Source organism: Antechinus flavipes, chromosome 3 (assembly GCF_016432865.1).
Source record: "Antechinus flavipes isolate AdamAnt ecotype Samford, QLD, Australia chromosome 3, AdamAnt_v2, whole genome shotgun sequence".
NCBI classification, from domain to species: Eukaryota; Metazoa; Chordata; class Mammalia; order Dasyuromorphia; family Dasyuridae; genus Antechinus; species Antechinus flavipes.
Genome location: NC_067400.1, coordinates 453,557,824 through 453,570,646, shown reverse-complemented (window position 1 = coordinate 453,570,646; position 12,823 = coordinate 453,557,824).

Here is a 12,823-nt window from a genome sequence, read left to right as displayed (position 1 = left end):
GGAAGAGCTTGAGTTTTTTAAGATAAAGTCTTATAAGTCTCAGTTTGACTGAGCCAACTACCCTTCAGTGATTAAGGCTAGATAAGAAAGAAATGAAACAAAGAATGATCTTTTTCATCTAATCAAAAAAAATCTTATTGGAAAAAAACAGAAAAAATTTTATTTACCTTCAAAGCCAATCAGAGCCCAATGGGAAGGAGACAACTCATAAAAAGAAGCCAAAAAAGTAATGGGAAAGGGGGAAGATTACCCACTTGGGGTGTGATGAAGTCCTGAAGTTAAGCTGGAAAATGATATGAAAAAAGTGAAAGCTTCAAAGTTGATTTCATCTTGGGGAATGACTAATTTCTGGACATCATGAAATACAGGAAAATAGCTGGGTTGGAAATAATGAGGCGAATTCTCTAAATATCCTCCTTAAATGGTGGAAGATCTAGAAAGAACTCTCCAATGTCCACCCTCCATCCTCTTCAATAGGAGGGAGAGAAGGTCTCCAGACTTGGGTTAGAGATGGTGTGAATTTTGTTAATTTCATCTTGGGGAATGATGAATTTCTGGAGGGCATGAAGTGCAGGAAATCAGAGGCTGTGATTTGCCCAGGATTGTAGCCATTATTCATCACAGATGAAACTTGAACCTATGTTTCCTAACCAAGGCCAAATCTTCAACTATTCATATCATATTGATCTTCTCATTGACTTCTTTAGCTATAGCTAATTGTGCTACATCTGATCCATCGATGGAAAGAATGAAAAATGTACTAACCTGTTGAGAATTGAGCTCTAATTCTTCCATAATACTTATCTGTAGCCCAGTTCTAAGAATACTCATTTTCAACTAAGGGACACATATATACACATAGATATAGATACAGATTCAAATACTTAAGGGAAAATTCTCGAGCACCCCACAAATGGGAGAAAAGGACTTTCAGTAACCAAAAAATGGTATTTCCTCTTTATCACATATTCTTACTAAGCTTGTGCCCACTTTCCTCTGGACCAATATGTGCTTGTGACAGAGTGACACAAACTTTTGAGGAGAGCTTTTATATCAACAATTCATAGTATATATACTATTTTGATAAATATCTCTAAAAGCTACTTAAGACTGACTTGAGGGCCCCTTTTCACACAGAAAAAAATTCATAACTCATATCTGTACTATGTTTTATAGTTAATAAGTGTTTCCATGTAAATTTTCTCACTTCATCCCTTCAAAAATATTGTATTAAGTTGACTATGATTAGCTGAATTTTCAGCTTCATGATTAAATGATTAACTAAATGAGTAAATCATGACCAAATGATTCTTAACTGATAAACTTGGGGGCTACTTGGTAGGGGCTGTAGTCAAGAATATTATGAATTCACATTCCAATTTCTCAAAGGTATCCTAGGACCTAGATATATGTAATATTCTTCTTTAAAATATAATGTTCTCTGGGAGCAGGTTTCTTGAGGGGCTTCTGGAGGCAACTTCATTTCAGTTCAGTAAATCACCCCAAATGCAGCCAGGTATTAAAGTCCAAATCCTTTATTGTTTCTTTCCAAGTCTTATCTACTTCACTTAGGACTCAGCTAGTTTTTCTTAGAGGCCTTTTGTAGTCTTGGTTTCAAGAGCTTAAGCTGCCTTTCTGGTATGTGAATTTCCTCGACTGAGTCCTGCCTGAGGCTCTGAGCTTCTAGTGGGCTTCTCTCTTTAGCTCCCTCTGAATTCAAAGGTTTATGCTTCAGTTTCCAGTCAGCACAAAGGTGAAAGATGGAATGAATCCGTCGCCTTCTCTGAGATCTTCTAGTGGGCTTGTCCTCTAGTGGGCTTGTGTTGTTTGGTCCTGAGAGCTCCTCCTTATATATGCTCTCTTAAAGGTGTGAATCTTGTGGAATTATAGCAAGTACTAAGTACATGTAAATTAGAGAATCATTATCTCATCAATTCCACTGACTTGGCACCTTGTAAGAATCCTAACAGATATAGGTAAATGTTTTTTTTATCACTTTTTAAAAAAAAAGGAAGGCTGAGTTTTTATATTATACTTTGATTCCTTACAGGGTTCCATTTGTGCCTGAATCCATCTTGCTGTTATTCTAATTCTATTCTATTAAAGAATAGTTTGTTACAAACAAACAAACTGATAATCATTAAGAACCAGCATGGCTCTTTACCAGGTCAAGTCAGACTAACATGATCTCCATTTTTGTCAGGGCAACTCTATAAGTAGATTAAAACAGAAAAATGTCATATAAGATATTATATGCAAAGAGCCTTACGAACCTAAAAATGTTACATAGAATTTTAGTTATTATTATTGCTGTTGCTGCTATTGCTGTTGTTGTCTGTCCTTTATTCTTGAAAAAGACCATGACATCAGGTAGATAATGCCATGACATGCAACTGAATTGGGTTTAAGTGAAGGAAAACTATGTAAGGTTACCTCCCCTTTCTACTTCAGTGCCATCTGGGTCCAGTGGCCAGATGTAGATCAGGATTACTAGAGATGGCCCTGGTTGTAGTGGAAGAGCTTGAGTTTTTTAAGATAAAGTCTTATAAGTCTCAGTTTGACTGAGCCAACTACCCTTCAGTGATTAAGGCTAGATAAGAAAGAAATGAAACAAAGAATGATCTTTTTCATCTAATCAAAAAAAAATCTTATTGGAAAAAAACAGAAAAAATTTTATTTACCTTCAAAGCCAATCAGAGCCCAAAGACCAAATAGGGCTTGGTCTGGGACCTTCTGTTGACAAGCAGTGTGATTTAGGTTTAAGGACTGGTCCTTAAGAAAGAAATCTAGCTAGTAAATCTCAAAGAATAGGCATTAATTTTGTTTAATCATTTTCAGTCCTGTCTCCCTTTATAACCTTATTTGGGGTTTTATTGGCAAAAATGCTGGAGTGGTTTGCCATTTCCTCCTCCACTTCATTTTACAGTTGAGGAAACGGAGGCAAACAGCATTATGTGACTTGCCCAGAGTCACACAGCTTATGTCTGAGGCCAGATTTGAATTCAAGAAGAAGAGTCTTCCTTTTTCAAGGAGCTCTATTTACTGTATTTTCTCATTAATAGATTTGTCACAGTGAAGGTCACCAGTGCCCCCAGTACCTGTCCGTGGTTCTGAATTGGATGCTTACCAGCTATGTGGATTTCACAAAATGGGAAGAGATATCTAACTCTAGATGAAAAAGTTAGGTTCTGAAGGGATCTCAACAGGCTATAATAATGATAAATGTAAAGCCAGAAATTCCTGGCTGAGGCAGAAGCTGGACACATATTAATAGCTCACATTTATATAGCACTTTATAAACTTTATATAGTACTTCAAAAATTTCAAAGTATTTTTCATTTATCATCTCATTTGGCCCTTGCCAGGTACCTGTAAGGCAGGGAAGGAAAGAGATGCACCAGCATTTTATGCTAAGCATTTTTTTAAAAAACAAATATCTCATTTGCCCTCACAACAGTTCTGTGAGGTAGATGCTATTATTACAATTGAGGAAATTGAGGCAGAGATTTAATGACTTGTCCAGTATTGGATATTAGATTTGAATTCAGGTCTTTCTAGCTCCAACCGTCCACTATACTACCAGTTGCCCCTAGGTAGGGTTATTATCATCCCTGTTTTAAAGATGAGTAAAGTGGAGGCCTAAGGGGTTAAGTAATTTCCCCCAAGTCATACAACTAATAAGTATTTCATGAGGAATTTGAATGCAGTCAGAAAGACTGCAACTTCAGTGCTTGATTCACTATTTGTTGTTGTTCAGTCACATCCAATTCTTGGGTACCTCATTTGGGGTTTTCTTAACAAAGATACTGGAATGGTTGGCCATTTCCTTCGCCAGCCCATTTTACAGATAAGGAAACTGAGTAATTTTCCCAGGTCACATAACTACTAAGTATCTAAAGTCAAGTTCTTTTGACTCCAAGCCTGGAGCTCTAACCATTGAACCAAATGACTGCCCCATTATTGATCTTTTAGACTAGTTTAACTGCCTTCATGAGAAGTCCCTCATCTACATTGCCCTGGCTGTTTCTATTTTCTATTACATTATTAGGAACATAGATTTACAATTAAAAAGTGCTTTAGAAATCTAGTCAAATTCCTTAATTTTATAGACAAGGAGATTAAGCCATCTGCCCAAGGAAACACAGGTACTAAGAAACAGAGATGGTATTTGAACCCAGTTCTCTTTCCAAAGCACTGCACCGCTACCTTTGCTTTTTCTCTATTCCAGAGTATAACCACTTTATAGTGGGGCATGAAATTTTGCCTAATACACATGGTTCTATTTACTATCTGTCAAATATCTATGAATGGTTGTGTGAATGGCTCACTTTCATCTTAGGCACTTTCAATAAAAAGAGTTATTCTGCTTTCTAGAGCAAGATCACAAGGTAGCAGCATGGCTCTCTCTGTACTAGGACACTGCACTAGGTCAAGCTCTGACAGTAAGTTAGAAAAAGGAGTGCATTCCAGTCTAAGAGTTTATTGTGTATACATTAGTTTACTTTTAGTACTTAAATACAGCAGATAAAAAATCTATGCCCTTTAGAACTAAGGTAATTTGATACTCTTTTTTTTGGGGGGGGTTTAAATATGGGAGTTGGCACCAAAAAAAATCAAGCAGGCAAGAACTAATTAATTTCACTCATTTAGTTCCTCCCTTGAAGACTGACCAAAAAACCAGGGAAATTATTTAAGGTTTAAATTTGTCAATAGTGTGATAATGAAAGATCTAAAATAAGATGAATCCAAGTGACCTAAGCTAGGTGACCCAGTCCTAAGCTTGGAATCAATAAGATTCATCCTAACTTCAAATCTGATCTCAGATGCTTACTAGGCAAGTCATTTAGCTCTATTTATCTCAATTTCTCATCTGTCAAATGATCTGGAGAAGTAAATGGCAAATCACCAATATCTTTGCAATAAAACCTAAAATGGGATCATGAGGAGTTGGATACAATTGAAATGAATGAATAAGAAGTAACCTTACTCTGCTCCCACGTTACAGGACAACTCAAAGGAACTCAGTGTTTTGATTATAGCAACAAAAACCAAGCAGCTAAAAACTAAAAGCAGTCCCTTCTTTGAACTCCTGATGTATTATAAGTAGTTGGCAGAAGAAAAAAAAAGAAGGGTAGAAAAGAATAGAAGAAAAGAGTTTGGCTATCTGCTTTTCCCTGTTCATGTGTACCAAATCTTGTTGTCTCTTCCATCCCTTCTCTAGACACTCTTCCCTACTTTTCCTTTCTCCTACCTACAGATTTTTCTAACCATCTTTTGAAGTCTAACTCTAATGTTACCTACTATACAACCAGCATTTGTAATGACTTTTCCATTCTTAAGATTTTCCATTGCATTTTGTTTTCCATTCTGTCTTTTCCTGGAACTTTCCTCAGGTCCTGGGACCTCCTTGCCCTGGAATATTTAACTGCACATTTATCCTTCTTAACCTAGAATAGTTCCTTCTGGAGCCTCCATTTTTGTGGCTTTCATTTCTCTCTTTCATCCTTGTCCCTAACTTCTAGACTTCATAACCGTGGCTCTTAGTTGAGTAGCTTTATCTCTTCCCTTTCCATCATTTTCTTCCCCTCCCCTAAAATTTCAGCTTCATTTTGTGTGTTATTTTTCCCCATTAGAATTTAAGCTCACTGTGAGCAGAGACTGGATTTCTTTTTGCTTGTATGTGTATCCCCAGCACTTAGCATAGTATCTGACACATAGTAAATTCTTAATAAATACTTATTTTTTCCCTTCTTCACCTCTTTTAGGTATTGCTTTGATATATCAGTAAACTGATAGAGGCTAAATGCAGGTTCCTTAAGGGCAGGGACTGTTTCATTTTTGTCTTTGTATTTTTAGTGCCTAAGATAGTTTCAGGCGCATAGTTAGTGATTAATAAATTTTAAATTGAATTGAGTACTCCATCAAATGTATTATGATGGATAGAATCAAGAAGACCTATTTGGAGATCACCTTTGGAGCCAGCTTCTCTCCAAATCTGTTTTCTCACCAATATTTTGTACTTTTCAGAGTATGTTTATATACTTTTAGCAGTGGGTGTGAGAAGTAGAAAGGGGGAGAAACAAGAAAGTAAATGTTTAGTAAGCAAGAAAACTAGTCATATCAACTTGAATAGTCTCCCTGGAGGGTGGATAACAGGATTCATTCTCAATTAATGCCCTTAACTCAATCCATAGTGGGGATTGAGTGTTTTTTTTAAACCTATATGGGAAGAACAAAGGGACTGAAGGTGCCAGAAGTAAAGTAGAACTACCTTTAGCCATTGACCCTCAGGGATTGATTTAAGGTTTGTTCTACCTCTACTTGATCTTTCTGTGCCTTGGGGAAGTTATAAAATATACATCAATAATATATCTTATTGCTCCCAGCCTCCAAATATTACCAGGGGATACTTCCTAGCTTCAATAAAGTTTATCAATCTCTTTCCCTAGCTACCTCACCATCCATTTGCTCTTCTTTTTGGCTTCATTTAACCCCTAAACACACACACACAATTCAAAATTTTCATGAATGATCCTGTACTCTTTGAAAAGAGTTTCTTTTAAATCAAGATTTTTAAACAAAATTTTTTAATCAAATAGATAACAGATCCTTAATGAATAAGAATTGGTAAAGCAGATTAATCATTCCCTAGGAAAAAGAGGGTGGGAAGGAAAGGGTAGAGAATCAAAGAATTTGTATACTCATCTGGCTTATAATCAGCTTCAGCCACAGAGTCCATTATTAGAGTCACAAAGTCCTTTCCTCTATTCCTCTATTTCCTAATTTCCTCTATTGCAACATCATTATTTAAACCACTTTGGAATAGAGACAATGTCAAGGGTGGCAACCCTTGCCTCCTCATATCATGTCTACTGCTTCCTCATTATGGTGAAGATGTAGCTTTTCTCCACTGCTAAAGTTCTTTGCAACCTGTCCTCAGCCTATTCATTTCTTACATCTCAAGAGATTTCTACCTTCCTCTTTCATTAAGATGAAGGGAAGAGAAACCTTTTTCTTAGCCATAACCACAAATTCTTTTTAAATAGAGAACAACAGAGATTTCTGTTCTAATTAATTGAAATCTCAATATCCATGTCAACTCTTTAGACATACCCAAAGAGGGTGCTAAATATAAAATGGAAAAATGATATCTATCAGCAATGCGATTACAAGAAAGAAATGCAAGTAGCAAGTGTGCCTTATCTCTACTCTTTTGGAGCCTAATCTATAACATTGCCCTTTAGTAGTAGAATCCTGAGGTGTTTGTGGGTATCTCTCATTGCCTTCAGTGTAACTGCTTACCGCCCATGTTCTTCTATTTGGGAGGAGGGGTGATAACTAGAACCTCCATTTAACCACTTAAATAGTTTCTAGAAAGATATATTTTTTTTATTTCAAAAATATAGTGAAAATAAACCTACCAATTACTCTGAGGCATACACTTCACAATATTATCTTTGTCTCTAATGGTGCTGACTCAAAATTTAGCTTGGCTCTTATATAACATTAGTCTCACAAAGCCCATATCCAGATGTAGCATGACTGTTGGATAACTTTCTGCTGAGCTGAAGGCTTGAGAAGATGATTCCTTGGGTTGGAGCAGCAACATCTGGCCTGAATTCCAACACCTGAACAACTCAGAGATTCTTCTCCTTGTACCTATAATTGAAAAGAATGAAGAAAAGGTTAAGGTCAGAAGCTTTTTTTTCCAGGACCATATGTTCCCATAGAGGAAAAAGGTCCTTCCAAGACCTTTTCTCTTATAACATAGTATCTTACTGAACATCATAATTGATGTCATCCAAAAGATGTTGGGAAAATTGGAAATTCATAATTCAGAAACTAGGTATTGATCTACACCTAACACCCTATACCAAAATATGGTCAAAATGGGTTCATGATTTGGGCAAAAAACAAAAGATAATCTATTCAGATCTGTGGAGAAGGAAGGAATTTGTGGCCAAAGAAGAACTAGAGTACATTATGGAATGCAAAATGGATAATTTTTGATTATATTAAGTTAAAAATTTTTTGCACAAACAAAACCAATGTAGATTAGAAGGAAAGCAATAAATTGGGAAAAAAGTTTTACATTCAAGGGTTCTAATAAAGGCCTCATTTCTAAAATATATAGATAATTGATTCAAATTTATAAGAATTCAAGCCATTCTCCAATTGGTAAGTGGTCAAAGGATATGAACACAATTTTCAGATGAAGAAATTAAAACCATTTATAGTCATATGAAAAAAGGCTCTAAATCACTATTGATCAGAGAAGTTCAAATTAAGACAACTCTGAGGTACCATTATACACCTCTCAGATTGGGGAAGATAACAGGAAAAGAAAATGATGAATGTTAGAAGGGATGTAGGAAAACTGGGACACTAATACATTATTGGTGGAGTTGTGAATTGATCCAACCATTCTGGAGAGCAGTTTGGAATTATGCTCAAAGAGCTATCAAACTATGCATACATATCCTTTGATCCAGTAGTGTTTCTACTGGGCTTATATCCCAAAGAGATCATAAAAAGGGAAAAGGACTCATGTGCAAAAATGTTTGTAGTAGCCCTTTTCATAGTGGCAAGAAATTGGAAACTGAGTGGATACCCATCAGTTGGGGAATGGGGAATGGTATATGAATATAATGGAATATTATTGTTCTATAAGAAATGATGAGCAGGGTGATTTCAGAAAGGCCTGGAGAGACTTTTCATGAACTGATGCTGAGTGAAGTCAGTAGAACCAAGAGAACATTGTATATAGCAACAGCAAGATTATATGATGATCAATTCTGGTGGACGTGGCGCTCTTCAATAATAAGGTGATGTCTTGTGATGAAAAGAGCCATCTATGCTCAGAGAGAGTACTGTGAGGACTGAGTGTGGATCACAACATAGTATTTTCATTTTTTTGTTGATGTTTGCTTGCATTTTGTTTTCTTTTTCTCATGTTTTCTTTTTGATCTGATTTTTCTTATGCAGCAAGATAAAAATGAAAATATGTATAGAAGAATTGCACATGTTTTATATATATTGGATTTCTTGCCATGTATGGGAGGGAGTGGGGAGAAGGGAGGGAAAACATTTGGAACACAAAGCATTACAAGGGCGAATGTTGAAAACTGTCTATGCATATGTCTTGAAAATAAAAAGCTTTAATAAAAACATCAAAAATCAAAAAAGTGTCACCATGCTTCTCTTTGTAAACTTTGTAAAGTACTTATCATCATCATTATCACTATTATATATTTTCATCTAATTATAGGGGATTAATTGGAGGTACTGGGAACCTTTTTTTCTAGCTCCCTTTCCAATATGTAGATATCACTGGAGTATATGGACTGTCCATATTCCTGCAACATGAGCAACTTCTTTTCTTTTTTCATCAGACATCTATCTTTGTGGCATTGTACTTTATACTGATTTTACTGAATAAATTTTCATTGGTAATTTGTTGCAGCTTTCTCATGTCCACAATATGCTTTCCTATTGCACATTAAATAATCTACTATCTTCAGAAATTGTGTTTTTTATTCCTTGAGAGCAAACAATATCAGAAGAACTTTAATTTTAAGAAGGGCCTTTGTACTCAAAGAGGTAATATTATATATACACCCCTTTGGTGTCTATATTTATTTTTACCAAACGGGAAAATAAGAAGGGAAGGGAATAAGACAAAGGGGGAGGGAGCTGATAGGAGGGATATAGTTGATAAGAGGAGGGCAGTTTGGGGGAGGTAAAAATTACAAGCAAAATGCTTTTGAGAATGGAAATGGAAAGGAAAAGTAGGATAAACAGGGGGAAAATAGGATGGAGAGAATGCTTAGTTGGTAATCATTACTATGAAAAAATTTTTTTACAGTGAGTTTCTCTAATAAAGACTTCATTTCTCAAATAGAAAAAATGGAGTCAAATTTATAGAAGAGCCATTCCTCAATTGAGAAACAGTCAAAGAATATGAACAGGAAATTTTCAGATAAAGTAATAATAGCTATCCTTAGTCATATAAAAATGCTCTAAATAACTATTGATGAGAGAAATGCAAATTAAAAGAACTTTGAGCTATCACTTTATACCTTTCCAATTGGTTAATATGACAGCAAAAAAAAGAGAGACTAATCTTGGAGAGGATGTGAGAAAATTGAAAACTAACATACTATTAGTGAAGATGTATATTGATTCAAACATTCTGGAGGGCAATTGTGAGCTATGCCCAAAGGACTATAAAACCAAAAAGGCATCCTCTTTTTGACCCAACAATACCATTACTAGATCTACATCTCAAAGAGATGAAAAAACAAAAGGAAAAAGGACCTAGTTGTACAAAAATATTTATAGCCTCTCTTTTACTTGTGGCAAAAAATTGGAAATTGAGATGTCCATCAATTAAGGAATGACTGAACAAGTTGTTATATATGATTGTGATGGAATACTATTATGCTTTAAGAAATGATGAGCAGTATCCTCTCAGGAAAAGCTGAAAAGCCTTACAAAGTGAAATGACTGTTCAGATTCTCTCAAATAAATAGGTCATACTCTTCTGTGTGATTATGGACCTCATGTAGGAAGTTATATAGTATTTTGGAGCTCAATATGATCACTACAATGCCATCTGCAAATAAGAACATCTGGATGATGTTATCATCTATAGGAAAAACATCCTTCATTTGAACTCTTTGCTAATCTCCCCCATGATGGTGGCAAATATGCCAGCAACTCAGATCTCCCATTTTATTTCTCAGTATGAATAACTGGAAGGTTATTGGATAAAATAAATTCTGCAGTTACATTTTTCAAAGAATTTTGTAGGCTTTGTATATGCTTTATATACTTATATATTAATTTATATTTTTATAGGATATATATTTATATGTAAGTAATACATATGTATAGATGTATTATATTCTCCATACTAAAGTATAAGACAGAGATTATGACTTGAAACTTTGTATAATCTCCCAACTCTTGGTACAGAACTCAGATACTTTGACTCAATAATTTCAAAACAATAAATTGAAGTAAAAAAAGATTGATTGAGTCATTTTTGATTCTCTATTGACATGGGCCTGGGGGACAATGTGACTTGTTATATGTTAGTCATATTACTTTTTACTACTTCTGATAACACAAATATAATCTCAGAAACAAAGTGGCTAATACAAAGGAAAGAAGGAAAATACAGAAGTGGGGTAATTTTCTGAGACTTAAGCTTTCTCCCTCCAAATTCAATCATTGCTCTTTAATGAGGATGGAATTCAGTGTCCTCTTTTATTTTTATTTTTTTAAGTCATTTAATTGACTAATTTTCATCCCAGGGAATGAGAAAAAGCTTCAGCATAAGTCCTTGAATGCCATTTCAGATGTTTCATATTGCCTGTAATGTCCTTCATGGCCTTGAGCAAATGAACAATAAAAGAGATGGATTGTTCTTGGCCTATTCAGCAGGTTCTAAGTACCTTTCATGAGGTTTATAAACACCATCCAAATGTCCATATAATTTCTTGATTTCTATCTCATAAATGAGGTACCTTTTCACTGCATGTGATCTTCCAGAGTTTTAAGGGTCAGTTTCCACCAGGCATCAGCATAATTTTTCAAGCTGAGTGCCAAGCCAGTTGTCAGGATGAAGGGCAAGCAGGATGGTAAGTGTGCTCTGGTAGCAGGGCAGAAGGTTCTCAGCCATCAGGATGGGTTGTAATTTGCTCCAGCAGAGACAGAGAAAACTTGGTGGCTCTGGGTGGGAACATATTAATCTAAATGGACCATCCCCTCTGAGCAGGGATCAGAAGGCTGTGGAGGCAGAAAACAAATGGATTTATACACACTTTAAAGTTGGCAATGCATGTCACATACCTATTTTCATTGAGCCTCCCAATAACTGTGTTAGGTAGGTTTTACAAACATTTTTATCTCCACTTCACAGATGAGAATACATAGAATACACAAAAGTTCCAGCTGTAAATCTATGATACTATGACGCAAAGTCTGGTATAAAATCTACCAAACCAAGATCATAGAAACTTGGATTGAGAAAAAGACAGGTCCTTAGAGGACATGGAGTCCAAACTCCTTATTTTTCAGAAGAGGAAACTGAAAATCAGAGGTAAAATGACTTATCTAAAAATCATATAGGCAGCAAGAAAATGACAAGACACCTTTCTCTCTCTCTCTCTCTCTCTCTCTCTCTCTCTCTCTCTCTCTCTCTCTCTCTCTCTCTCTCTCTCTCTCTCTCTCTCTCTCTCTCTCTTCATAATCCGAACTTTCTTCCTGACTAAACAAAGAGTTCTCTCTTATAATTTGGTGGAAGACTGCAAATGTTGAATATTGTAGCATTCTGGCTGTATGTGTGTGTGTGTGTATATGTATGCACATTTTGCCCATATAGATTATGTATAATCACATGGGTCTGTCTAGTTATGATTCACAGGGAGGGATGAATAAACACCTTTAGAGTTTCTTCTGCTTAATCTTCTGCAAGGGAGACTGATTCCTGCCAGTGAGGAGGCAGGAATTTGGGGCCAGAGGCTGGCCACTCTGCTTTTTTTTTTTTTTTAAGAGAAGTGGTATTTCCCTAGAATTATGTCAATCTGCCCCACTACATAATGTTATATCTAGGAGGGATAATTTTTAGGTTCAAGCCAAGCTCTTGAGCACTATCTTTTAACAGGAAAGAAGTATCTGCAAACTATATATCAAATGCTTGATTTCCTTCCTATCAAATACCAGTTCTTTAATGAACATCTGAAGCAAATAGAAAATGAATCCATTAATGAACATCTGTAACAAATAGAAAATAAATCCATTTATACAAACCAATGGC